Source organism: Salmo trutta, chromosome 8 (assembly GCF_901001165.1).
Source record: "Salmo trutta chromosome 8, fSalTru1.1, whole genome shotgun sequence".
In the NCBI taxonomy this organism is placed as follows: Eukaryota; Metazoa; Chordata; class Actinopteri; order Salmoniformes; family Salmonidae; genus Salmo; species Salmo trutta.
Window position 1 is genome coordinate 16,417,109 of NC_042964.1, and position 27,679 is coordinate 16,444,787.

The 27,679-nt window shown below is 42.5% G+C and overlaps 1 protein-coding gene across 1 annotated transcript in view; it reads left to right on the top strand.

The window, feature by feature from the left end:
• Positions 1-27,679, top strand: part of LOC115198274 (insulin receptor substrate 1-B) — an 88,503-nt gene that overhangs the window by 42,912 nt on the left and 17,912 nt on the right. The gene's annotated exons all lie outside the window — the stretch shown is intronic.

Here is a 27,679-nt window from a genome sequence, read left to right on the forward strand (position 1 = left end):
TAGATAGACCCCAGTTAAACCCTGAGTGGGGATTTATAAACCAGATTAAGTAGTGAAGTGCTGAGTCGTGCTAGGCTAGCTAGCTTTCAAACAGTGGGCCTTTATGGAGAATGTTAGCACCGTTAGCTAGCCTTCAAACAGTGGGCCTTTATGGAGAAAGTTACCCCGTTAGCTAGCCTCCACAGTGGGTATTTTGGGGAAATCTCTGGCTGTGCGTGTTAGCATGGTCGCGTCAGCGAGGCAGCGTGGGGCAGAATGTTACACGTTGGCTGGGAATGTTGAGAGGGGGCCAGTGTTTCACTACCGCAAACTGCTCCCAAATCAAATGCCTCTGTACAGTGTCCCCTCCTCCCTTCATCCCTCCAGTCTATTCCGCTTCCCCCCTTTTTCTTCCTCCAATAAATGATCCTTTTGTTCGGGTGTTTCTGCCGTGGTGTCTTTCTCTCGCTCTCTCTCGCTCTCTATTTCTCTCTCTCGCTCTCTCTCGCTCTCTATTTCTCTCCTCTCACTGTCTTTCTTTCTCTTCTTTCCCCCCCATCTCTCACTCTCTCCCTCATTTTTCACATTGGCTCGCTCCATCCCAGAACGATTTTCTTATTGAGAAGAGAGGAAAGAAACTAGGATAGAGAGAGTGAAGTGTGGAGTACCCAAAAGTACAGATTGATCCTTGGATTACGGAGTGGTTTGGAAGCAATGAATCGTTTCGTCTGTGCATTTATTTAGGCCTAAAAATGTTTGGTCAACTAACTCCATGGTAATTGTGGGGATTTCTTTTTTCTGGCGTGTGTGTGTGTGTGTGTGTGTGTGTGTGTGTGAGAGAGAGATGCAAACTAGTCACTTTTCGTCGAAATTCACCGTTTTGTATCGAAAATAGGTGATTTGTGTAGATCCGATGAGAAAAGTGGGGGGGGGGTTGGATCACTACTGGCTGTAACGAACGAGTGATGCGCGTTTGGCGCAATAGTGGCTGTATCCAAGGCTCAGCCAATAGTTCACATAACAACAGAATGCAGCATGCATTGGTTCGAATCCAGGCTGTATCACATCCGGCCGTGATTGGGAGTCCCATAGGGCGGCGCACAGTTGGCCCAGCGTCGGCCAGGGTAGGCCGTCATTGTAAATAAGATTTTGTTCTTAACTGGCTTGCCTAGTTTAAATAAAAGGTTACAAAAAAAAGCATGCGACTGAAGAGAGAAGAGACAAGCAATTTTCTAGTCACAGCATCAGCACATGCTCTGGAAAGAAAGCTGGGAGTGGAAACGCAGGTAGGTGAGAAGCCTGACCACGGAGACGGGGTTGAGAAGGTGATGAAACCTACTTAATGAGTTGTAACCGAAAAACAACTGGCATTTAGAAAGTTTGAGGTGAGGGAGAAAGTGTGGTGGAACAAGTATTGTTAGCATTGTTAAGTATCTTGCTAGCTGGATCGAATTCTCTGTTAGCTAGCCAGAGAAATGTTGAACAACATTAGTCAGTCAGCTAACGTTAGTAACCTAACCAATTTGCTATAGTATTAACTGGTATACGACTCCTTGCCATTCCTCAAGTTATAACGCGTTAGATTGCCAGGGTCCAGTAAGCAACTATGTGAAATGTTTACTAGTTAGTAGTTATTTCATTAGCTAGTTATCTGTGAACCAATGTTTTCCCTCTACAGTATGTGGTTAATTTTCAGAATGAGAGAATTAGGTGAAAATGAGACGTTGCTTGTTAAGCAAGTGGATTTAGGCATCAAGTGTAGCTGGAGCTGGGCCTGGCTCAGGCTTGGATGCCACTATAGAGGTGAAAAGAACACCACACACTTTCCCTCTTTCTATACAGTGGATAAAAAGGGGTATGCCAGGTGTACTCTCTGCCTGAAAGAGATCAATAATGCCAACAAAGGGTCTCATGCTCTGCTGGCACATTGTAGAACAGGCAGAAAGTGTACTAATGTGCAGTGTAGCCCAAAGATATTGCTTTTATTGTGTTGAACTTGACAGTAACTGTGAGGAGGGATTATTACATTTTTTTTACTCAGTGAATGTTATTTTTGCACACATGTACAGTAGCCTTGTGCACTTGATTGATGTCTACTATAGTGGCCACTATAATAGAGAAAAAAATAAAATGGCAGTTTGTTTCATTCTATTTCTACTTTAAGATGTTTTTTTCCCGAAGTGCAATATTTAGATGTGTGTGTGTGGTCACAAGCATTCTATTATAAAGGCTGTTATGGCTAACTGCAATATTAGTGTATTGTTTTTTCTCAATACTTGAGTGTAATTTACAGTAAAGTCTAGGCAACAAATAACATTGGATTGCACTTTTTATTTTAAACAGACTGATCATGTAGATCATAATTTTATGTATTTTTAATTTCATTTTTTTACCCCTTTTTTTCTCCCCAATTTCATCTTATCCAATTTCTAGTTAGTCTTGTCCCATCGCTGCAACTTCCGAACGGACTCGGGAGAGGCGGAGGTTGAGAGCCGTGCGTCCTCCGAAACACAACCCAGCCGTGCCGAAATGCTTCTTGACACAGTACCCACTTAACCCGGAAGCCAGCCGCACCAATTTGTCGGAGGAAACACCGTACACCTGGCGACCGTGTCAGCGTGCATTGCGCCCGGGCCCGCCACAGGAGTCGTTAGAGTGCGATGGGACAAGAACATCCCTGCCGGCCAAACCCTCCCCTAACTAAGATAACACTGGGCCAATTGTGCCCTTGGGTCTCCTGGTCGCGTCCGGCTGTGACAGAGCCTGGCCTCAAACCAGGATTTCTAGTGGCACAACTAGCACTGCGATGAAGTGCCATCGAGCACCGCGCCACTTGGGAGGCCCAATATTCATTGTTAAATTAGTTAAAACCTGCATTTCCTCCTAGCACTGATTTTTCTTGCATGTTTCAATGCCAAAAAAAAAGGTGCCACCTTTTTGGGCTCCCAACCGGTTTGCATCCCTGATGTGTGTCAAATGAAATTTTATTGGTCACATACACATGGTTAGCAGATGTTTTTGCGAGTGTGGCTAAATGCTTATGCTTCTAGATCCGACAGTGCAGCAGTATCTAACAATTCCACAACAAAACCTAATACACACAATCTAGAAACGGAATGGGATGAGAATATATAAGTATAAAATATATGAATGAGCAGTGACAGAGCGGCTAAGATGCAATATATGGTAAAGAATATATAGTGAAGGATACAGTATATACATATGAGATGAGTAATGTGAGATATGTAAACATTCTTAAAGTGGCATTATTAAAGTGACTAGTGTTCCATTTATTAAAGTGGCCAATGATATCAAGTCGGTAGGTATGCAGCCACCTCTCTGTGCTAGTGGTGGCTGTATAACAATCTGATGGCCTTGAGATAAAAGCTGTTTTTCAGTCTCCCGGTGCCAGCTTTGATGCACCTGTACTAACCTCACCTTCTGGATGGAAGCGGGGTGAACAGGTAGTGGCTCGGGTGGTTATTGTCCTTGATGATCTTTTTTGCCTTCCTGTGGCATCAGGTGGTGTAGGTGTCCTGGAGGGCAGGTAGTTTGCCCCCGGTGATGCGTTGTGCAGACCGCACCACCCTCTGGAGAGCCTTGCAGTTGAGGGCGGAGCAGTTGCCGTACCAGGCTGTGATACAGCCCGACAGAAGGCTCGCGCTGTTGCGCCTTCTTCGCCACACTGTCTGTGTGCGTGGACCATTTCAGTTTGTCGTTGATATGTACACCGAGGAACTTTCCACCTTCTCCACTGCTGTCCCGTCGATGTGGATAAGGGGGTGCTCCCTCTGCTGTTTCCTGAAGTCAAACAATCATCTCTTTTGTTTTGCTGACATTGAGTGAGAGGTTATTTTCCTGACACCACACTCCGAGGGCCCTCACCTCCTCCCTGTAGGCTGTCTCGTCATTGTTGGTAATCAAGCCTACCACTTGTGTCGTCTGCAAACTTGAGTTGGAGGCAGTCATGGGTGAACAGGGAGTACAGGAGAGGGCTGAGAACGCACCCTTGTAGGGCCCCAGTGTTGAGGATCAGCAGAGTGGAGATGTTGTTTCCTACCTTCACCACTTGGGGGCGGCCCGTCAGGAAGTTCAGGACCCAGTTGCACAGGGCGGGGGCGGGACCCAGGGTCTCAAGCTTAATGATGAGTTTGGAGAGTACTATGGTGTTGAATGCTGAGCTGTAGTCAATGAAGAGCATTCTTACATAGGTATTCCTCTTGTTACAAATCCCTTTTGGCCCTGCAGTCTAGGGGGGATGGAAATGGGACCCGTAACATAACTCCTGCAAATTATAATCGGGACAAGTAACAGTGAGAACAAAAACCACAGACAACTGAAATCTACCGTCAAACACTCAGGGTTTATTTTAAACACACGGTAAAGGGGTGTGAGAAAAGGGGCTGAGCTGGACCCAAGCAAAGAAACAAAAATCCAAAACACCCCTAAGCTAGACTAGCCTACTTCACGAACAGCTAGCTAACTAACCAAAAATACAGTGGGTGGTCCGCCCAGTTCTAACTAGGGTACTTAGACAAAGTATTCCTACGGGTAATGTATGCCCATGGGCGACTTGTCTTGGTACCCCCTTTTCCCACCAAACAAACAAACAGTCAAACAACAAAACAATACTCACAGGATAACCGGACATATGTGACATGTCGTTGCAAAACAAAAGAGATCAATACAGAGAGATAGAGCTGGGGACACAGAGATTGGGAGAAAACAACTGACTGGATTTTTAAACCAAGGGAAAGGGGATGTGATTGGTTGAGGGAAAAAGAGCAGGTGTCTTCTGTTTGGGGACTGATTGGGGAGTGATGATTTTCACCTGTGAGGAGGAGGAGGAGGAGAGAAAAGAAATACACATACAGGATACACACACAGGAAAGCTGTATCCGTAACACTCTGTTCCAGATGGGATAGGGCAGTGTGATGGCGATTGCATTGTCTGTGGACATATTGGGGTGGTAAGCAAATTGGACTGGGTCTAGGGTAACAGGTAGGGTGGAGGTGATATGATCCTTCAGTCTCAAAGCACTACATGATGACAGAAGTGAGTGCTACGGTGCGATAGTCATTTAGTTCAGTTACCTTAGCTTTCTTGGGAACAGGAACAATGGTGGCCATCTTAAAGCATGTGGGGACAGCAGACTGGGATAGGGATTGATTGAATATGTCCGTTAACACACCAGCCAGCTGGTCTGCGCATGCTCTGAGGACGCGGCTATGGATGCCGTCTGGGCCGGTAGCCTTGCGAGGGTTAAAACGTTAACCCGTAATTTCTGGACTATTGAGCGCACCTAAATATAAGCCGCACCCACTGAATTTAAAATGTTTTTTTATTTTGAACATAAATAAGCCGCACATGTCTATAAGCCGCAGGTGTCTACCGGTACATTGAAACAAATGAACTTTACACAGGCTTTAACGAAACACGGCTTGTAACAAAAATAAATAGGCTTTAACGAAACACGGCTTGTAACAAAAATAAATAGGCTTTAACGAAACACGGCTTGTAACAAAAAAAATAAAAATTAGCAGTAAGCTTTAGTTGTCTTTTTGCACTGAGTCAATTCCTCACGCTGCTGTTTCCAACGTCTTATCATCGACTCATTAAGACCAAGCTCCCGTGCAGCAGCTCTATTTCCTTTTCCAACAGCCAGATCAATCGCCTTCAACTTGAAAGCTGCATCATATGCATTTCTCCGTGTCTTTGCCATGATGAGGGTGACAAAATCACTACCGTAATCAGAATGATGGGAAGTTTGAGAGCGCTCGATTTAATCTAAACAGTAAACAAAAAAGTTGTTTGACCTTAACCCGTTCGGCAATTTCATTGGTCTAATGAAAGCTTCATGCTGCCAAAAAACTGAGCACGTCACAGAATGTGTTTTTTGGGGGGAAAAAAATTGAAAGCGGGAAAAATCCATATATTAGCCGCGTCATTGTTTAAGCCGCGAGGTTCAAAGCGTGGGAAAAAAGTTGCGGCTTATAGTCTGGAAATTACGGTAAATGTTTTACTCACGTCGGCCACGGAGAAGGAGAGATTACAGTCTTTGGTAGCGTGCCGTGTCGGTGGCACTATATTGTCCTCAAAGCGCGCAAAGAAGCTAGTTTTCTTTTAGTAATCCTTGATTGTCTGTAGACCCTGCCACAAATGTCTTGTGTTTTGAGCCGTTGAAGTGCGACTCTACTTTCTCTATACTGACGCTTTGCTTGTTTGATTGCCTTACGGAGGGAATAACTACACTGTTTGTAGTCGGTCATGTTTCCAGTCGCCTTGCCATGATTAAATGTGGTGGTACGTGCTTTCAGTTTTGCGCAAGTGCTGCCATCAATCCCCTGGTTTCTGGTTAGGGTAGGTTTTAGTAGTCTCTGTGAGTACAACATCTCCTAAACACACGCGTATACGTCAATGTTATTGTCTGAGGCTACCCGGAACATATCCCAGTCCACGCGATCGAAACAACATTCGTGAAGCGTGGAATCCGATTGGTCAGACCAGCGTTGGATAGACCTAAGCATGGGTGCTTCCTGTTTTTAGTTTCTGCCTATAGGAGGGGAGCAACAAGATAGAATCATGGTCAGATTGTGTTACTCGCTTGTGTACTGCAATCGATATGCTGATAGAATTTAGGTAACCTTGTTCTCAGATTAGCTTTGTTAAAATCCCCAGCTACAATACATGCAGCCTCATGATATATGGTTTCCAGTTTGCATAAAGTCCAGTGAAGTTTCTTGATAGCTGTCTTGGTATCCGCTTGCAGGGATACAGTTGAAGTTGGAAGTTTACATACCCCTTAGCCAAAAACATTTAAACTCAGTTTTTCACAATTCCTGACATTTAATCCTAGTAAAAAATCCCTGTTTTAGGTCAGTTAGGATAACCACTTTATTTTAAGAATGTGAAATGTCAGAATAATAGTAGAGAGAGGGATTTATTTCAGCTTTTATTTCTTTCATCACATTCCCAGTGGGTCAGAAGTTCACATATACTCAATTAGTATTTGGTAGCATTGCCTTTAAATTGTTTAACTTGGGTCAAACATTTCGGGCAGCCTTCCACAAGCTTCCCACAATAGGTTGGGTGAATTTTGTCCCATTCCTTCTGACAGAGCTGGTGTAACTGAGTCATGTTTGTAGGCCTCCTTGGTCGCACACGCTTTTTCAGTTCTTCCCGCAAATTTTCTATGGGATTGAGGTCAGGACTTTGTGATGGCCACTCCAATACCTTGACTTTGTTGTCCTTAAGCCATTTTGCCACAACTTTGGAAGTATGCTTGGGGTCATTGTCCATTTGGAAGACCCATTTGTGACCAAGCTTTAACTTCCTGACTGATGTCTTGAGATGTTGCTTCAATATATCCACATAATTTTCCTTCCTCACGATCCCATCTATTTTGTGAAGTGCACCAGTCCCTCCTGCAGCAAATCACCCCCACAACATGATGCTGCCACCCCCGTACTTCACAGTTGGGTGGTGTTCTTCGGCTTGCAAGCCTCCCCCTTTTTCCTCCAAACATAACGATGGACATTTTCGCCAAACAGTTCTATTTTTGTTTCATCAGACCAGAGGACATTTCTCCAGAAAGTACGATCTTTGTCCCCATGTGCAGTTGCAAAGCGTAGTCTGGCTTTTTTATTGCGGTTTTGGAGCAGTTTGGCTTCTTCCGTGCTGAGCAACCTTTCAGGTTTTGTCGGTATAGGACTCGTTTTACTGTGGATATATATGCTTTTGTATCCGTTTCCTCCAGCATCTTCACAAGGGTCCTTTGCTGCTGTTCTGGGATTGATTTGCACTTTTTGCACCAAAGTACGTTCATCTCTAGGTGACAGAACGCGTCTCCTTCCTGAGCGGTATGACGGCTGCGTGGTCCCATGGTGTTTATACTTCCGTACTATTGTTTGTACAGATGAACGTGGTACCTTCAGGCGTTTGGAAATTGCTCCCAAGGATGAACCAGACTTGTGGAGGTCTTGGCTGATTTCTTTTGATTTCCCCATGATGTCAAGCAAGAGGCACTGAGTTTGAAGGTAGGCCTTGAAATGCATCCACAGGTACACCTCCAATTGACTCAAATGATGTCAATTAGCCTATCAGAAACTTCTAAAGCCGTAACATCATTTTCTGGATTTTTCCAAGCTGTTCAAAGGCACAGTCAGTCAACTTAGTGTATGTAAACTTCTGACCCACTGTAATTGTGATACAGTTAAATAATCTGTCTGTAAACAATTGTTGGAAAAATGACGTGTCATGCACAAAGTAGATGTCCTAACCGACTTGCCAAAACTATAGTTTGTTAACAAGAAATTTGTGGAGTGGTTGAAAAACTAGTTTTAATGACTCCAACCTAAGTGTATGTAAACTTCTGACTTCAACTGTACATGGCTGTGACGATAACCGAGGAGAGTTCTCTTGGGAGATAATACGGTCTGCATTTGTTTGAGGAATTCTAGGTCAGGTGAACAAAAGGACTTGAGTTCTTGTGTGTTACAATGAGTCTTTAATCATGAGAGTGTGTGTGTGTGTGTGTGTGTGTGTGTATGCTCTTAGTACAGCCTCAAGGGTTCATTGAGTCCATGGGAGCACTTCCCAAACTTTAACAGCACATGACTGCAAATTGACACTAGAAAATGCAGGAGACCCCACTTTGAAAAATGATATTCCCGAGTTACCGCTGGGTGTTCGCAACACATAACATGAATGTGCATCCTAATAATAGTAGTTGAAACTTAAGAAAGTTTTATTCTATAACCATTTGAAGAGATTACAGATTTTCTCAGGGGACCCCATTTCAACTTTTGGTGACCCCACATGGGGTTCCAACCCCAGATTTGGGAACCACTGATCTAGAGTGTGATCATTTTATGTGTTGTTTTACGGGAGCTCATACTGTAAATGATTTAGATGACAACTGCATACGTGTCCCTTCCTGAAGCAAACAACCATGTTGTTCCACCTCATGCCTGTGTGTTTCAACTACAGCACCTGGAGAAAGGTTATTTCAAACTGAGTGGGATGGATGGGATGAGTGCATGTGTTTACCAAGGAGTGAATCACGTTTTTCTTTCTCCCCTAAAAAGTCTGAGGATGGAAATCAAATCACCCTGTGTAGGCCATGCCAACATGTTCCAGTAAGACTTGACTCTATTAACCTTCTCATCACAATGTCGCTACTTGCCCCTCTATCCTTGCTCGTTTGAAATAAACGACCAATGCTAAACCGACATCTAGCCCCTACCCACTGTGAGTTGCCCCCAACCACTGACACAGGATCTCATACTTTTCAACCTTTTCATTTCAATAAATCATATTTTATCTCCCTAAAGAGGTGGCACAAAAACTCAGACTAGTGAGACACAAAACAGTGCAAGAAATGAGGTAAAACAGTTCAAGAAATGAGGTCACTGCCCATTTGGTATAGCCTGGTCTAGCCGGTATACATGCCAGTAGCATGTCGCTGCCCAGTAACACTGGAACGCTACTCTGCTTCCTGGCAAGCCTGAGGGCGACATGGCATGTTGGCACCTCCTGAAAGCCCCATGCCACGTGTGGAATTCCTGCTTGCTCGGGGCACACGCACAGGGGTACACACACACACACACACACACACACACACAGGGGTACACACACACACACACACAAAGGGGTACACAGACTTGGGAGGGAGGGGAACAATAAGAACCATTTACCCAAATCTAACTCTCTCACCCTCTCTCACACACACACTCACACACACACACACACACACACACACACACACACACAGAGAGATCTGGCCTCGCCTCACTGTGCTGTAGTGGCTGCTCATCCTGTGGTAAGTGCCTCGAGATGTGAGGGATAGAGGGAAGTTGAGTCGAGGTAGTTTAGAAGTATTTAATCCATCTCCCCCCTCCCTCTGCACCCCCCACCAGAAAGAATGGCTCTCCTTGTTGTTGGAGTTATATTAGAGCTGCCACCCAATACACACACCCCCCTCTCTCTCTCGCGCTCTCTCTCTCATACACACACACACACACAGTGCCCTGACCGTCACCAGCGGAGTTCCATTTAGAGACAGTTTTACATAACAGAACTAGCCTATAACCCATGGTTCCCCTGGATTACAGGACAGAATACTCAGACTAACAGACTGAACAAGTCTACTCTGTCATTTAATCCCTGACTTGTAACCATAGCGATGCTTATTTATATGCTCCCAGTATTTTAACTCTCCTTTTGGACTTGTTGTATGATGACGGCCGTCAGTGCACAGCATGTGTACTGCGTTTGGTGTACAAAATACCCTACTTTTTTTACATAGTAGTGTAAGACTTGCAGACTACAGCATCTGACTAGATATGACATTATGTACAGTTAGTAATACAATTAGTTGCCCCTTGGTGACATTTTGACACTAAAAATATACGGAGATGTTACCAATACTCAACGTGACACAATTCAAAAAGTATTTCCTAAACGGTCAAATAAAGTGTTACGGGAGGTTTTGAATATTGTACAGCTCGCCTATTGAATCACATGCATCACTCCCTGCCTTCTCATGGATCATACCGAAACAGGTTGTTATGAAATGAATGCTGCTACAGATATTGCGTGATAAGATCCGTTTTGATAACGTCTCCACATTCTTCCACTTTTAAATGTTAGGCTAGTTTCTCTAATTTAGTGCATGCATTCACATGTAGAATCTGGATTCGACTGTACTTTTGTTTTCTATTTCTAAGGCCATAATTTCCATGTCTATAGCCATGTGAGTGAAGTCTGGTCCTGGAGGTCCTTGGGGACCAGATGCAGTGGTTGTTACTGGCTCAGCAACGGTTCAAGTCAACAGAAGAGAGATGGAGATTAGACTATGTTTGTAATCCTCTGTCTAGTTCTACCCATTTATATCCCGCTGTGATCTACTGTAATGTATTCTCCCCCATGTGCCAGGCATGTACACCACGCTCAGCAGCCCACCGCAGATTATACACAGCCTATATTGGGTAAAATGTGAGCTCTGTTATGGATTTACCTCTAATCTAGATATAGAACTGATTACTATTGGCAGTGTTGCAGTTCTCTTAAAACAATGAATGTCCTAATCGTGTCTATGGCAGAATTGGCCTGGATGTTCCACTGTTTTATAAATATAAAATACAATATAAATACATTATACAGTCACTATATATTTCTAATGTAGCAGAACCTAACCCAGCTCAACCTTTTCCTGTTTTAGTCATGTTGTTTCCTGTTAGGGCTTGTACATCTGTCCTATTGCCATCTACAAATGATACTGGATATTGCTTTCCACAACTCAGTAGCTACAGCACTCTACTCAACCAGTGATCTCACGGTACAGATATGCTTGTTACAGACTTGTATGAAACCATGTCAAGGATATTTTTTTAAGCTCCCTGTTGTTATCCTGTGTTGGTCTGAGTCTCACAGTCCCTTGTAAAGTACATAGTGGTGTGCATCCCTAATGGCATCCTATTCCCTATGGGCCCTGGTCAAAAGTAGTGTACTATATAGGGCCGGTATTCCCAAACGGTGGTACGCTTACCCCCAGGAGTACGCGCAATGCCGTTGGGGGTACGCCAAATTTAAAAATGTGATTCAGATTTTTTATTTTTATAATACATTTTCAAACAGTCCATTTATATTTTCCAACTGGGCTGTACATTTGGGTGATGTTTTTTTCTTGCCTGAATAACCTCATTTCACTGCCAAAAATAAAATTCAACCATCTAGTGTTCAGCGAAATAACAACAAAATGTCAAATACAGGTAGCCTAGTCAAATAATCAACATCCAATCACATTAACCGTTACTCTCTCGCGGGAATTCCACTATCGGTCGGTATGTAGCCAAACGTAGCTGCTGCTCATGTTGGTATCTGTACTGATGGCGCAAAAGCCATGACAGGGAGACATAGTGGAGTGGTAACGCACGAGACGCCACTTGGGTACACCGCAACATCCACGAGAGGCTCTTGCTGCCAAGGGAATGCCTGACAGCTTGAAAGACGTTTTGGACACTACAGTGAAAATGGTTAACTTTGTTAAAGCAAGGCCCCTGAACTCTCGTGCTTTTTCTGCACTATGCAATGATATGGGCAGCGACCATGTAACGCTTTTACAACATACAGAAGTGCACTGGTTATCAAGGGGCAAAGCATTGACACGTTTTTTAAAATTGAGAGATGAGTTTAACATTTTCTTTACTGACCATAATTTTCACTTGTCTGACCGCTTGCATGAAGACGAGTTTCTCACACGACTGGCCTATCTGGGTGATGTTTTTTCTCGCCTGAATGATCTGAATCTAGGATTACAGGGACTCTCCGCAACTATATTCAATGTGCGGGACAAAATTGAGGCTATGATTAAGAATTTGGAGTTCTTCTCTGTCTGCATTAACAAGGACAACACACAGGTCTTTCCATCAATGTATGATTTTTTTGTGTACAAATGAACTCAAGCTTACGGACAATGTCGAATGTGATATAGCAAAGCACCTGAGTGAGTTGGGTGCGCAATTACGCAGGTACTTTACCGAAATGGATGACACAAACAACTGGATTCGTTATCCCTTCCATGCCTTGCCTCCAGTCCACTTACTGATATCTGAACAAGAGAGCCTCATTGAAATTGCAACAAGCGGTTCTGTGAAAATGTCATTTAATCAGAAGCCACTGCCAGATTTCTGGATTGGGCTGCGCTCAGAGTATCCTGCCTTGCCAAATTGCACTGTTAAGACGCTGATGCCCTTTGCAACCACATACCTATGTGAGAGTGGATTCTCGCCCCTCACTAGCCTGAAAACTAAATACAGACATAGACTGTGTGTGGAAAATGATTTAAGACTGAGACTCTCTCCAATACAACCCAACATTGCAGAGTTATGTGCATCCTTTCAAGCACACCCTTCTCATTAACCTGTGGTGAGTTATTCAAAATTTTCGATGAACAAATAAGGTTTTATATGTAAGATGGCTAAATAAAGAGCAAAATTATTGATTATTATTTGTGCCCTGGTCGTATATGAGCTCTTTGTCACTTCCAACGAGCCGGGTTGTGATAAAAACTCACACTCATTCTTATGTTTAATAAATGTATCGTATGTGGCAGGCTTACAATGATGGCAAAAAACAACATTTGAGAGTGTGCTGACCCTGGTGCTAGAAGGGGTACGCAGCTGGAGGTTGAATGTTTGAAGGGGTACGGGACTATCAAATGTTTGGGAACCACTGATATAGGGAATATGATTCAATTTGGAACGCAGTAGTGTTTGGGTGAGCACCACATTCCGTTTAGTGACATCATCGCTCTAGTTCTCTCATTACACCAAGTCATGAATCCAGTTGAATGTGAGTGAAGTAGCTCGATGTACCCCTACATGGGTGGACCACAACCCAAACCAAAATCCCTGGAAGTGGGTGATCTAACCACACACACAGCAACAGTCAGCAAAACGTGATGTGGTGCAGCAGCTTTCAACATCAAGGCACCACACGGTCCCAGTCCACACTGGAACACAGCACAGCATAGGCAGGGGAGGTTTACCACACACACACACTCAGAGGTTTTTATCATAGAGCTCAACAGAGTGGATCTTTCCACTATACTGTTGAGAGTAGGAGAGTGATGTGAGACAGCAAAGCACACGGGCCAGCAGAACGGGACAAGTAAAACCAGAAATGACATGTTTTTTCTGTGTCGCCGTAATGTCACATGTGACCTAAGTTTACCAGTGTACATTTTGTAAGAGAGTGTGTGTATTTATGTCCTGTCGTGTCTTTGGGGTACCATTAAACTGAAGACATGTTTATCAATTAACTCCCTGTAATTATTATCATGCGATTTAAACTGATTAATCGTTTAATTGTAATTAACTAGGAGATCGGGGCACCAAGGAAAATATTCAGATTACAAAGTTATAATTTTCCTAATATAACTTTCCTATATTATAATATTATATTATAGTATAGGCCGATTATCTTCTGGTTTAAATGGTGTATTTTACCTCGCGTCCAGTCTCATTCCAAACGTCGTAAATTGTTGTATCTGCACGAACCCAGTCTTTACTAAAATCATCCATACATCAATTGTCTTAAAATCATTTATTTACTACACTAAGTAATTAACAGAAAACATACAAACAGTAATTATCGTCACAGAGAATTGGTAGAGGAATGTGCCCTTGTGGGCTAAACAGGCAGGTCGGCCTGTTGAACAATGGATCATAAAAGGTCAGCTGTGGAGGCACACAGAGTTCATTAATATTAACAATTGATATGCTAATCCTTTGCACATGAACGCTCACTCATTCGGGAACAATTGCAATCAATATATATTTACGCTCAGTGTGTCGCCGGGATCCTTGTCGGAGCGTCGTTCTGTTGGAGAGTTTTGTCCGCGTTCTCTCTCTCTCTCGGTTAGAATGGATCTTTCAGAGCGACATTCATTAATGTCGTCATAGAATGGATGTTTCGTTGGTCTTCGCGTTCGATTATATAATTTACTTAGCTGCAGACTAATAATTAATATCAAAGACTTGTTCTTATTCTGTTGGTCTCGATAGTCTAAAAGTTAACCACGTGGTGTAGTTCACTTTCAGTAGAGGAATTGGATGGTAAAACCTATTGGCCAACTCACTAATGGAGTGGAGGCCTGGTCTGAAGAAAGTAAATCAGGGTGGGGGTTTTATAGGTGACCCTAGAACAGGCTTGTCAAATGACGCCTGGTCCTGTCTGTGTCCCTGGGGGGTGTGCCGATGACTGAGTTAGAATTGTATTTCTGTACCAAGCTTATCACATTAACATCAGTACATAGCATCTCAATGTATTACAAATAGCTTTATCCTTATTAATACATTTTATACAACCATGTGGATGCAAGTCTCATCGCTGAGGGTATTATATAAACAGTTTTATGGTAATATGGCTATATTGTCTCTTCTGAGTATCACAAAATTGTACCAAGCGGACCAGTTCGTAGCTGGATTCTTCACCAATCTTCCATACCTTCTCCAGAACACATGTCGCTTGGCTCCCCAATTCTATGAGTTGGAAGAATGTCCTTTGTCTCTCTATGAAACATGTGGTAGGAGATTCTCCTCTTAGAGTTTTTACAACCCTTTCACACAGGGCCTGGGTGGTTGGGGAAGGTAGGTTGGGGGATGGTACAAAGGGGAGGGGGTCAACTGTCCTGCCTGTACCCAAAGAGGCCAACGTCATGACAGTCCTTTAAAGTTCACCTGCTCGTGTGTGTTGCGTCTGTCCCTGAAGTACTGGCTTGCGCGGCCTCATCTCCCATTGACTAATCTCAAGAGAGAGAGAGGGGGAGAGAGAGGCCGACGCAGCTACCCTAAATGTAGTAATAACCACTTGTTTCATCATATGCATAATATAATATTCACCATCATTTTGCTTGTCAGTTGTATTCTATAATGTTCCGTAATCTTTCTGCTCCATTCTATTCCCTACTCTATGTTGTAATGTTCTAGGTCAGTGGTTGATATTGATGGAATTCGAAAGCCTTTTTATTGCTTGTTGTGGACAGTCTACAGTGTTGGCTTTAGTACACAGGCTGGAGAATGGAGCGCTACACTTGTCATGGTGATAGTCTGACTCAGAAGTTGCACAGGAACAAATATTGAGAGAGAACATGGGAGGGAGAGGGGACGGAGAAAGAAAGAAAGAAAGAGAAAAAGAAAGAAAGGGGGAGAGGGAAGGAGGGAGAGAGCGAAGGGGAGGGAGAGAGTGGTTTTCTTGGAATTTTTGCCCGCAGGAGAGGAAGTGTGTTTAGTTTAGCGCTGTTTCCTTAGCGATACAAATGAAAGAAGTACAAATAAAGTCTCTCACTCTGTCCTGCTCTTTATCTCTCCATTTAGTCATTTAGCAAACACTCTTATCCAGAGCGACTTACAGGAGTAATTAGGGTTAAGTGCCTTGCTCAAGGGCACATCAACAGATTTTTAACCTAGTTGGATTTGAACCGGCGACCTTTCAGTAAATGGCTCAAAGCTCGTACCCACTAGGCTACCTACCACACGGCCCCTACACCCTTTCTTTCCTTCTCTCCTTCTGTCTGTCTCTCTCGCCTTCTCTCCTCTCATTCTCTCTCTCTCTTTCTCCGCCACTCTATCAGTTAACTCTCCATGTTATCCTATCAGTCTCACCTCCTTATCTCTCCTTCCCTCACTCCACTCTGTCCAATCTCTTCCAACCATCTCCCATATTCCCATTTGTTTGTCTCCTCAGTTCCGTTCTGCAAGCACACACGCACACACACTTGGTGGGAGGTTGCTGATGGTGCTGGGAAATTTTGTGTGTGAGTGTGACCTTGTTGTTCATGGTGGTCATGGTGAAAGACCTGACTAGCTTCATTCCTATGCTCAAGAGAAAGGCAAGGTGGGAGAAAAGAGGAGGAGAGAGAGATATGGGGTGATAAGGAGAACCCAGTGTCACAATAGACCTCAGTGCTTTTGTGTGTATTGTATGTCTGGGCGGATGTACACGGATATCTGGGTGTGTATATTTGTTGAGTAAATGCAGTACGCCACTCTTGTTAAGGTCCAGTGTTTCCCCAAGGATTTTACACATTTTGTCATGGGGCTCAGATAAAAATTGCAGCTTCAAAGTTAATTTCCTGCAGTTCTACACATTTTGCCATGGGGCTGAGGGAACATTTTCATATTTAAAGCAAATTTTCTTGTCAATTAAACACATTTTTCCAAGTCTTATGCCTTGTTCTTATGCCATCTCAGTGACTCAAACATTAAAACAAAATCAATGGGGGCCCCATGCCATGATGTATTTTTAATTTAGTCTAGTTTTTATTTAGGTGATTGTTAGTTCTCAAAGATTATCTTATTAAAAAAATATATTGCTCCACTATATTTTCTACATATTTTATGTCAGGTTTTAGTCATTGAAGTTCACACTGAAAACGCTTTACCTTCCCGAAACTTCTGCTGCAGAAGGAAAAGAGAGAGCCATAAGATCAGTCATTGAAATAAAAGTGCTGAAAACAAATTGGCTCACTATTTAAAAAGACGGAGAACCAGCTATGAAGTAAAATTACTGTAGTTTTGGTGCAGGTACAGCCGACTAGCTCAAAAATAGTATAGCGATATTGTAAAAAATAACATTGCGATCTAAACTCAGCAAAAAAAGAAACGTCCCTTTTTCAGGACCCTGTCTTTCAAAGATCATTCGAAAAAATCCAAATAACTTCACAAATCTTCGTTGTAAAGGGTTTAAAAACTGTTTCCCATGCTTGTTCAATGAACCATAAACAATTAATGAACATGCACCTGTGGAACGGTCATTAAGACGCTAACAGACGGTAGGCAATTAAGGTCACAGTTCTGAAAACTTAGGACACTAAAGAGGCCTTTCTACTGACTCTGAAAAACACCAAAAGAATGATGCCTAGGGTCCCTGCTCATCTGCGTGAACATGCCTTAGGCATGCTGCAAAGAGGCATGAGGACTGCAGATGTGGCCAGGGCAATAAATTGCAATGTCCGTACTGTTAGACGCCTAAGACAGTGCTACAGGGAGACAGGACGGACAGCTGATCATCCTCATAGTGGCAGACCACGTGTAACAACACATGCACAGGATCGGTACATCCGAACATCACACCTGCGGGACAGGTACAGGATGGCAACAACAACTTCCCAAGTTACACCAGGAACGCACAATCCCTCCATCAGTGCTCAGACTGTCCGCAATAGGCTGAGAGAGGCTGGACTGAGGGCTTGTAGGCCTGTTGTAAGGCAGGTCCTCACCAGACATCACCGGCAACAACGTCGCCTATGGGCACAAACTCACCGTCGCTGGACAAGACAGGACTGGAAAAAAGTGCTCTTCACTGCCGAGTTGCGGTTTTGTCTCACCAGGGGTGATGGTCTTATTCGCGTTTATTGTCGAAGGAATGAGCGTTACACCGAGGCCTGTACTCTGGAGCGGGATCGATTTGGAGTTGGAGGGTCCGTCATGGTCTGTGGCGGTGTGTCACAGCATCATCGGTCTGAGCTTGTCATTGCAGGCAATCTCAACGCTGTGCATTACAGGGAAGACATCCTCCTCCCTCATGTGGTACCCTTCCTGAAGGCTCATCCTGACATGACCCTCCAGCATGACAATGCCACCAGCCATACTGCTTGTTCTGTGTGTGATTTCCTGCATGACAGGAATGTCAGTGTTCTGCCATGGCCAGCGAAGAGCCCGGATCTCAATCCCATTGAGCACGTCTGAGACCTGTTGGATCGGAGGGTGAGGGCTAGGGCCATTCCCCCCAGAAATGTTCGGGAACTTGCAGGTGCTTTGGTGGAAGAGATGGGTAACATCTCACAGCAAGAACTGGCAAGTCTGGTGCAGTCCATGAGGAGGAGATGCACTGCAGTACTTAATGCAGCTATTGGCCCCCCTTTTGTTCAGGGACACATTATTCAATTTATGTTAGTCACATGTCTGTGGAACTTGTTCAGTTTATGTCTGTTGTTGAATCTTATGTTCATACAAATATTTACATATGTTAAGTTTGCTGAAAATAAATGCAGTTGACAGTGAGAGGACGTTCATTTTTTTGCTGAGTTTATGTGGTAAATGATATCCTGATATATGGATTTTTTTTCCCCCTCCATCACTAATATCAAGTTCACTCAGTGACAGTTAAGAAATTATTCTCTGACAGACAGGGATGGGCAAAATTTCAAAATACAATTGCAAAATACCATGAAGATGAATATATCAAAATAAACTACAAAATACTTTTTTGAAGTGTATTTAATTAAAATACATTTGCAAGTAGACGGCCGAACAGCAAGAACATTCTCAGTAATGGTAATAGAAATGTTTTACTTGCTATGGCTGTGATATGTTGTTGTTTATCTAGTTCAGGTATTCCCAAACTGGGGTACACGCAATGTCGTTGTGGGTACGCCAAATAAAAATGTGATACAATTATTTCATGTTTTTTTTATTTTTAGTACTTTTTTTCACAATTTCCAACAGTCCATTTATATTTTCCAACGGGGCTATACATTTGGGTGAGGTTTTTTTCGCCTGAGTTGCCTCGTTTCACTGCCAAAAATTAAATTTAAACCATCGATGTGTTCAGCTAAATAACCCAATGTCAAATACAGGTAGCCTAGTCAAATAAATAACATCCAGTCACATTAACCGTTACTCTCTCGCGGGAAACCTTCACTCTTGCGCAGACATTTAGAAACGAAACATGACAATTTGAAAAATAAGCCTTGGGAGTTTTTTGAGCGAGAATAAAGACGACTTTCGAGTAGTAAAACATGTATAAAAGCAACAGATACCATTAATAAGAAGGGGCTAGAAGAGTCTTATATGGTGAGCTACCGAGTCGCTAGGACAGGCAAGCCCCATACTATTGTGGAGGACTTTATTCTTCCTGCTGCCGCGGATATGGCTGAGACAATGCTGGTGGAAAAGGCAACAAAAAAAATATACAGACAACGTCAGCTGCACCATCAAGAGATCCTGACCATAAGGCGCTACAGTGGGTAGTGCGAACGGCCCAGTACATCACTGGGGCCAAGCTTCCTGCCATCCAGGACCTACAGTTGAAGTCGGAAGTTTACATACACCTTAGCCAAAAACATTTAAACTCAGTTTTTCACAATTCTTGACATTTAATTTTAGTAAAAATTCCCTGTTTTAGGTCAGTTAGGATCACCACTTTATTTTAAGAATGTGAAATGTCAGAATAATAGTACAGAGAATTATTTATTTCAGCTTTTATTTCTTGCATCACATTCCCAGTGGGTCAGAAGTTTACATACACTCAATTAGTATTTGGTAGCATTGCCTTTAAATTGTTTAACTTGGGTCAAATGTTTCGGGTAGCCTTCCACAAGCTTCCCACTATAAGGTGGGTGAGTTTTGGCCCACTTCTCCTGACAGAGCTGGTGTAACTGAGTCAGGTTTGTAGGCGTCCTTGGTCGCACACGCTTTTTCAATTCTGCCCACAAATTTTCTATAGGGTTGAGGTCAGGGCTTTGTGATGGCCACTCCAATACCTTGACTTTGTTGTCCTTAAGTCATTTTGCCACAACTTTGGAAGTATGCTTGGGGTCATTGTCCATTTGGAAGACCCATTTGCGACCAAGCTTTAACTTCCTGACTGATGTCTTGAGATGTTGCTTCAATATATCCACATAATTTTGCCTCCTCATGATGCCATCTATTTTGTGAAGTGCACCAGTCCCTCCTGCAGCAAAGCACCCCCACAGCATGAAGCTGCCACCCCCGTGCTTCACGGTTGGGATGGGGTTTTTCGGCTTGCAAGCCTCCCCCTTTTTCCTCCAAACTTAACGGTGATCATTATGGCCAAACAGTTCTATTTTTGTTTCATCAGACCAGAGGACATTTCTCCAAAAAGTACGATCTTTGTCCCCATGTGCAGTTGCAAACCGTAGTCTGGCTTTTTTTATGACGGTTTTGGAGCAGTGGCTTCTTCCTTGCTGAGCTGCCTTTCGGGTTAGGTCGATATAGGACCCGTTTTACTGTGGAAATAGATTCCTGTTTCCTCCAGCATCTTCATAAGGTCCTTTGCTCTTGTTCTGGGATTGATTTGCACTTTGCACCAAAGTACGTTCATCTCTAGGAGACAACACGTCTCCTTCCTCAGCGGTACGACGGCTGCGTGGTCCCATGGTATTTATACTTGCGTACTATTGTTTGTACAGATGAACGTGGTACCTTCAGGTATTTGGAAATTGCTCCCAAGGATGAACCAGACTTGTGGAGGTCTACAATTCTTTTTCTGAGGTCTTGGCTGATTTCTTTTGATTTTCCCATGATGTCAAGCAAAGAGGCACTGAGTTTGAAGGTAGGCCTTGAAATACATCCACAGGTACACCTCCAAATGACTCAAATTATGTCAATTAGCCTATCAGAAGCTTCTAAAGCCATGACATCATTTTCTGGAATTTTCAAAGCTGTTTAAAGGCACAGTCGACTTAGTGTATGTAAACTTCTGACCCACTGGAATTGTGATACAGTGAAATAATCTGTAAACAATTGTTGGAAAAAATACTTGTGTGGCTAGGACAAGCAAGCCTAGTGGCTAGGACAGGCAAGTCCTAACCGACTTGTCAAAACTATAGTTTGTTAACAAGAAATTTGTGGAGTGGTTGATAAACGAGTTTTAATGACTCCAACCTAAGAGTATGTAAACTTCCGACTTCAACTCTATATAATAGGCGGTGTCAGAGGAAAGCCCATAAAATTGTCAGACTCCAGTCACCCAAGTTATAGACTGTTTTCTCTGCTACTGCACGGCAAGCGGTACTGGAGCGCCAACAGCTTCTTCCCCCAACCATTACACTGCTGAACAATTCATAAAAATCGCCACCGGACAATTTACATTGACCCCCCCCCCAGCTACTCGGTGTTTGTTTGTTACCCATGCATAGTCACTTCGCCCCCACCTAAATGTACAGATTACCTCAACTAGCCTGTACACAGACTCGGTACCGGTGCCCCCTGTATATAGCCTCGTTATTCTTATTGTGTCACTTTTTATTCTTATTTTTATTTTAGCCTGCTTGGTAAATATTTTCTTCTTCTTGAACTGCACTGTTGGTTAAGGGCTTGTAAGTAAGCATTTCACTGTAAAGTCTACACTTGTTGTATTCGGCACGTGGCAAATTAAAGTTTGATTCCATTTTTTGATTTGAATGCCTGACAGCTTGAAAGATGTTTTGGACACTATAGTGAAAATGGTTAACTTTATTAAAGCAAGGCCCCTGAACTCTTGTGGATTTTCTGCATAATCCAATGTCGTGACGTTGTATTAGTTAATGTGACGACTGTTGCTCATCGAATGATTAACGGTTTATAATTACGTGATTAAATGAATTAAGCAATGAATCAAGCAATTATTAACTCATTAACCTGGGGCACCATGGGAACATTGTTTTGATTGAGTTTCTATTTCCCAAATTAACTCAAAGGATATCAGAATATCGATTACAACAGTCGCTAAATTAATCAGTTTCCTCTACAGTCTCATAATCTGAAAGTCGTATAATCCGGGAATCTGCACGGACCCGGGCTTTACCACTGAATTTACCACACCAATCTTAGTTGATTATTTATTTACTAGCAAGCTAAAATGATGATAAAAATGCACATACACAAAACACAGTCTAGCTATTGATTAGGACTTAGTATAACGGGCCAACACACTATGGCGCTTGTTACCCAAAATGGGGATTTTAAAGAGAGAGAAAGAAAGGAAGTACACGAGAGAAATATACATTTGGGTTCATTTGTCAGCCATGCTTATTTAAAATTAGCCTTGCCCCGAACTGCCGCTCTTATGGGTCAGAATATAATGATGTAATTACGTGTTGTAGTTCTCAGGTGGGAAGCTCCGCGTGGGTCGTTTAGGCTTCTAAATGACGCAGTTCTCCGGCGCAACTCTCTGGTTGTCCTCACGATGTCAGTGTCCTTCTTGGCTAAGTGGTCTGATCCTCACCCTTGATCGGAAAGGGGTCTTCTGAGGACAGACAGCTCTGTAGCTCAGAGCTCACAGCTTCGGCTCGAATGGTGTCGATACCACGATTCAATGGAGAGTGGAGGCTGGGTGGTTCGGCTTGAATTCACCCGCTTAGACACAGCTACTCGTCCGTAGCTCGTGTAGAAAAATATTTCTTTGTCTTCAACCTTGTGTTTCGTTTTGGGGTTCGTCGACTTTGTTAGACCTTGGCTGCAGCTTGGGGTCAATAGTCTACTATGTTAATTCTTCACTCTCCTGTCTTATACCCTCGGGTCAGAAGTAGGTGTAACAGCCTTTAGGGCGATTCTCTGGGCGGACCAAGTCAAAGGGGGCAAGGCTTAGATTTGGCTAAAAATCCGATTTTAGACACTAACTTCACATTTCATCTTTATCAAAACATTCTGTTTGATTTGGATATTTTCCAAACAGCGTACAATGTATAAACATCAGGCATATACTGGGAAAACTCTTAAAGGTACAATGTTTTCATAATAACGTCATCTCTTAACCTTTAAAAACAACTACAAAAGTTACATACATTTTAATATTCCACTTTTCGTCATAACCACCATTGTGGCTGACGGAAACCATTGTTCCAAAGTTCCTTTATTGCATGTTTAAGGTTCTGAGGCCAGTTCTCCATTGTTAGGACAAAGGAATTTCTCTGTATTATGGGCATGAGGTGTCATAAAACCCCCACATCTTCAGACCCCTAGATCTCTCCTCCTCTGTTGGGGGTTTGGGAGATAATCTGTAGGGTGGTGGTCTCCTGTACCCTGACCTGATCAGGACAGTCATGACACCAATGATACGGTAGGCGACCATGTAATGCTTTTACAACATACAGAAGTGCGCTGGTTATCAAGGGGCAAAGTATTGACAAGTTTTTTTTTTAAATTGAGAGACGAGCTTAACGTTTTCTTTACTGACCATCATTTTCACACGACTGGCCTATCTGGGTGATATTTTTTCTCACCTGAATGATCTGAATCTAGGATTACAGGGACTCTCCGCAACTATATTCAATGTGCAGGACAAAACTGAGGCTTTGATTAAGAAGTTGGGGCTCTTCTCTGTCTGCATTAACAAGGACAACACACAGGTCTTTACATTATTGAATGATTTTTTTGTGTGCAAATGAACTCAAGCTTACGGACAATGTCGACTGTGATATAGGGAAACACCTGATTGAGCTGGGTGCGCAAATTCTCAGCTACTTTACCGAAACGGATGACACAAACAACTGGATTCGTTATCCCTTCCATGCCCTGCCTCCAGTCCACTTACTGATATCTGAACAAGAGAGCCTCATTGAAATCGCAACAAGCGGTTATGTGAAAAATTGAATTTAATCAGAAGCCACTGCCAGATTTCAGGATAAGGCTGCGCTCAGAGTTTCTTGCCTTGGCAAATCGCGCTGTTAAGACGCTGATGCCCTTTGCAACCACATACCTATGTGAGAGTGGATTCTTGGCCCTCACTAGCATGAAAACTAAATGCAGGCACAGGCTGTGTGTGGAAAATGATTTAAGACTGAGACTCTCTCCAATACAACCCAACATTGCAGAGTTATGTGCATCCTTTCAAGCACACCCTTCTCATTAACCTGTGGTGAGTTATTCACAATTTTCGATGAACAAATAAGGTTTTATATGTAAGACGGCTAAATAAACAGCAAAATTATTGATTATTGTTATATTATTTGTGCCCTGGTCCAACATTTGAGAGTGCGCTGACCCTGGTGCTAGAGGAGGTAGGCAGCTGGAGGTTGAATGTTTGAAGGGGTACGGGACTATAGAAAGTTTGGGATCCACTGATCTAGTTGAATGCACTGACTAAGTCACTCTGGATAAGAGTGTCTGCTAAATGACCAAAATGTATATGTGAAATGAACATACCAAAATGAATACTGGGTATTATTATTATTGGCCTCGTTTTGGGGTCATGTCTAGGTGGGATACAGCTTAACCTACTTTTCCTAACCTGCTACATAAATTCTCCTAAACCTGCTATGAAAAGTCAATTTTTACAAAAGCTGTATCTCTTCTAGACAAAACCTTGTTTCTGGGCGGAGCTCATTAGAATAATACTCAAAATACTTTGAAGTTATCAATTTTTACGCAAACATTTATATTTAGTTAATTTAGCAGACACTCTTATCACACCTCAGTGCCATCAGACTTCTAATACCAATGTAGGGTGAAAGGGGACCACAAAATGGTGGACCTCTATAAAAACAATGGTATAGAAAAGTATTTTTTGTATTTAGAAAATGCATATTACAGCTGTAAAAATTATTTTTCTACTAAGTATGTAGTTCAGTGTAGTGTAATACAAATGACAAAATACTGAGAAGTAATTGAAATACATATTTCAAATAAATGTAGTTAATGTAATCTCTACACACACACACACACACACTCGTTCTCACGCCGTCTGCCAGTCTGGTTGATTCTAATGAGGAGATCTAATGACTCAGTAGGCTAGTCATGTTTTGACTGCTCTTCTGCTTTATTCAAATGCACTGGGGAACACACACACACACACACACACACACACACACACACACACACACACACATAGTGTTAAAACCTCTCTGGTATCATCGACAACAGCCAGTGAAATTGCAGGGCGCCAAATTCAAACAACAGAAATCCCATAATTAAAATTCCTCAAACATACAAGTATTATACACCATTTTAAAGATAAACTTCTTGTTAATCCAACCACAGTGTCCGATTTCAAAAAGGCTTTATGGCGAAAGCACACCATGTGATTATGTTAGGACAGTGCCTAGCCACAAGAAACCATACAGACATTTTCCAGCTAAGGAGAGGACTCGCAAAAGTCAGAAATAGCGATTAAATGAATCACTAACCTTTGATCTTCATCTGGTGGCACTCCCAGGACTCCATGTTACACAAATGTTTGTTTTGTTCAATAAAGTCACTGTTTATGTCCAAAAACCTCAGTTTAACCTCTATGGGCTAGGTGGCACCAAATCGTCCCACCTACGTAACAGCCAGTTGAATCCTGAGGCGCGATTTTCAAAACGTTTGAAATGCTATTACTTCAATTTCTCAAACATATGACTATTTTACAGCTATTTAAAGACAAGACTCTCGTTAATCTAACCACACTGTCCGATTTCAAAAAGGCTTTACAACGAAAGCAAAACATTAGATTGTCAGCAGAGTACCCAGCCAGAAATAATCAGACACCCATTTTTCAAGCTAGCATATAATGTCACATAAACCCAAACCACAGCTAAATGCAGCACTAACCTTTGATGATCTTCATCAGATGACACACCTAGGACATTATGTTATACAATACATGCATGTCTGTTCAATCAAGTTCATATTTATATCAAAAAGCAGCTTTTTACATTAGCATGTGACGTTCAGAAAAAGCATACCCCCCGCAAACTTCCAGGGAATTTACTAACAATTTACTAAATTACTCACGATAAACGTTCACAAAAACCATAACAATTATTTTAAGAATTATAGATACAGAACTCCTCTATGCACTCGATATGTCCGATTTTTAAATAGCTTTTCGGATGAAGCACATTTTGCAATATTCTAAGTACATAGCCCAGCCATCACGGGCTAGCTATTTAGACACCCGGCAAGTTTAGCCTTCATCAAAATCATATTTCCTATAAGAAAAATGGTCTTACCTTTCCTGTTCTTCGTCAGAATGCACTCCCAGGACTTCTACTTCAATAACAAATGTAGGTTTGGTCCCAAATAATCCATCATTATGTTCCATCAGCGACGTTTTGTTCGTGCGTTCTAGACACTATCAGAATGGTAAATCACGGTCGCGCGCATGGCGCATTTCGTGACAAAAAAATTCTAAATATTCCATTACCGTACTTCGAAGCATGTCAACCGCTGTTTAAAATCAATTTTTATGCAATTTATCTCGTAGAAAAGCGATAATATTCCAACCGGCAATCTGCGTGTCTGTAAACTGAGGGAAAAACAGAAAGACAGGGGCGGGGCAGGTCACGCGCCTTTGTCCTCTGATAGACCACTTAGCAAAAGCTCTCGTGTGTTTCAGCCAGGGCTTTGAATGTCACGTGGGAAGTGTCACGTGGGAAGTGTCACGTAACAGCAGAGATCCTGAGTTTTTGGAAGAGATGTCAAAGAAAGCAAATAAATGGTCAAACAGGCCACTTCCTGTAAAGGAATCTCTCAGGTTTTTGCCTGCCAAATGAGTTCTGTTATACTCACAAACACCATTCAAACAGTTTTAGAAACTTTAGGGTGTTTTCTATCCATATATAATAAGTATATGCATATTCTAGTTACTGGGTAGGATTAGTAACCAGATTAAATCAGGTACGTTTTTTTATCCGGCCGTGTAAATACTGCCCCCTAGCCCCAACAGGTTAAATTGGCGCGTTATGTTCAGTAATGCATTGTCTCAAATAACATCCGGTGAAATTGCAGAGAGCCAAATCAAATTACAAAAATACTCATCATAAACATTGATGAAAGATACAAGTGTTATACATAGGATTAAAGATAAACGTGTTGTTATTCCAGCCGCTGTGTCAGATTTCAAAAAGGCTTTACGGCGAAAGCACACCATACGATTATGTTAGGACAGCGCCTTGCCACAAGAAACCATACAGACATTATCCAGCCAAGGAGAGGACTCACAAAAGTCAGAAATAGCGATTTAAATTAATCACTTACCTTTGATGATCTTCAATTGGTGGCACTCCCAGGACTCCATGTTACACAATAAATGTTTGTTTTGTTCGATAATGTCCCTCTTTATGTCCAAAAACCTCACTTTTGTTGATGTGTTTAGTTCAGTAATCCAAAGTGCGCTCTCAACATCCAGATGAAAAGTAAAAAAAGTACAATAAAAATTTGTAGAAACATGTCAAACGATGTTTAAAATCAATCCTCAGGTTGTTTTTGTCATAAATAATCATTAATATTTCAACCGGACAAAAGCTTCGTCAATAGAAAAGGAGAAACAATAAAGGCGCGCTCCCGATCACACGCTGGACTCATGTCTGGAAATTTCCACTGTCCACTCATTTAAAGTGCTGTATCTCTCTCATTTTTCAGAGTAAAAGCCTGAAACAATGCCTAAAGACTGGCCACATGTAGAAAAAGCCATAGAGATCGTGAACTGGGT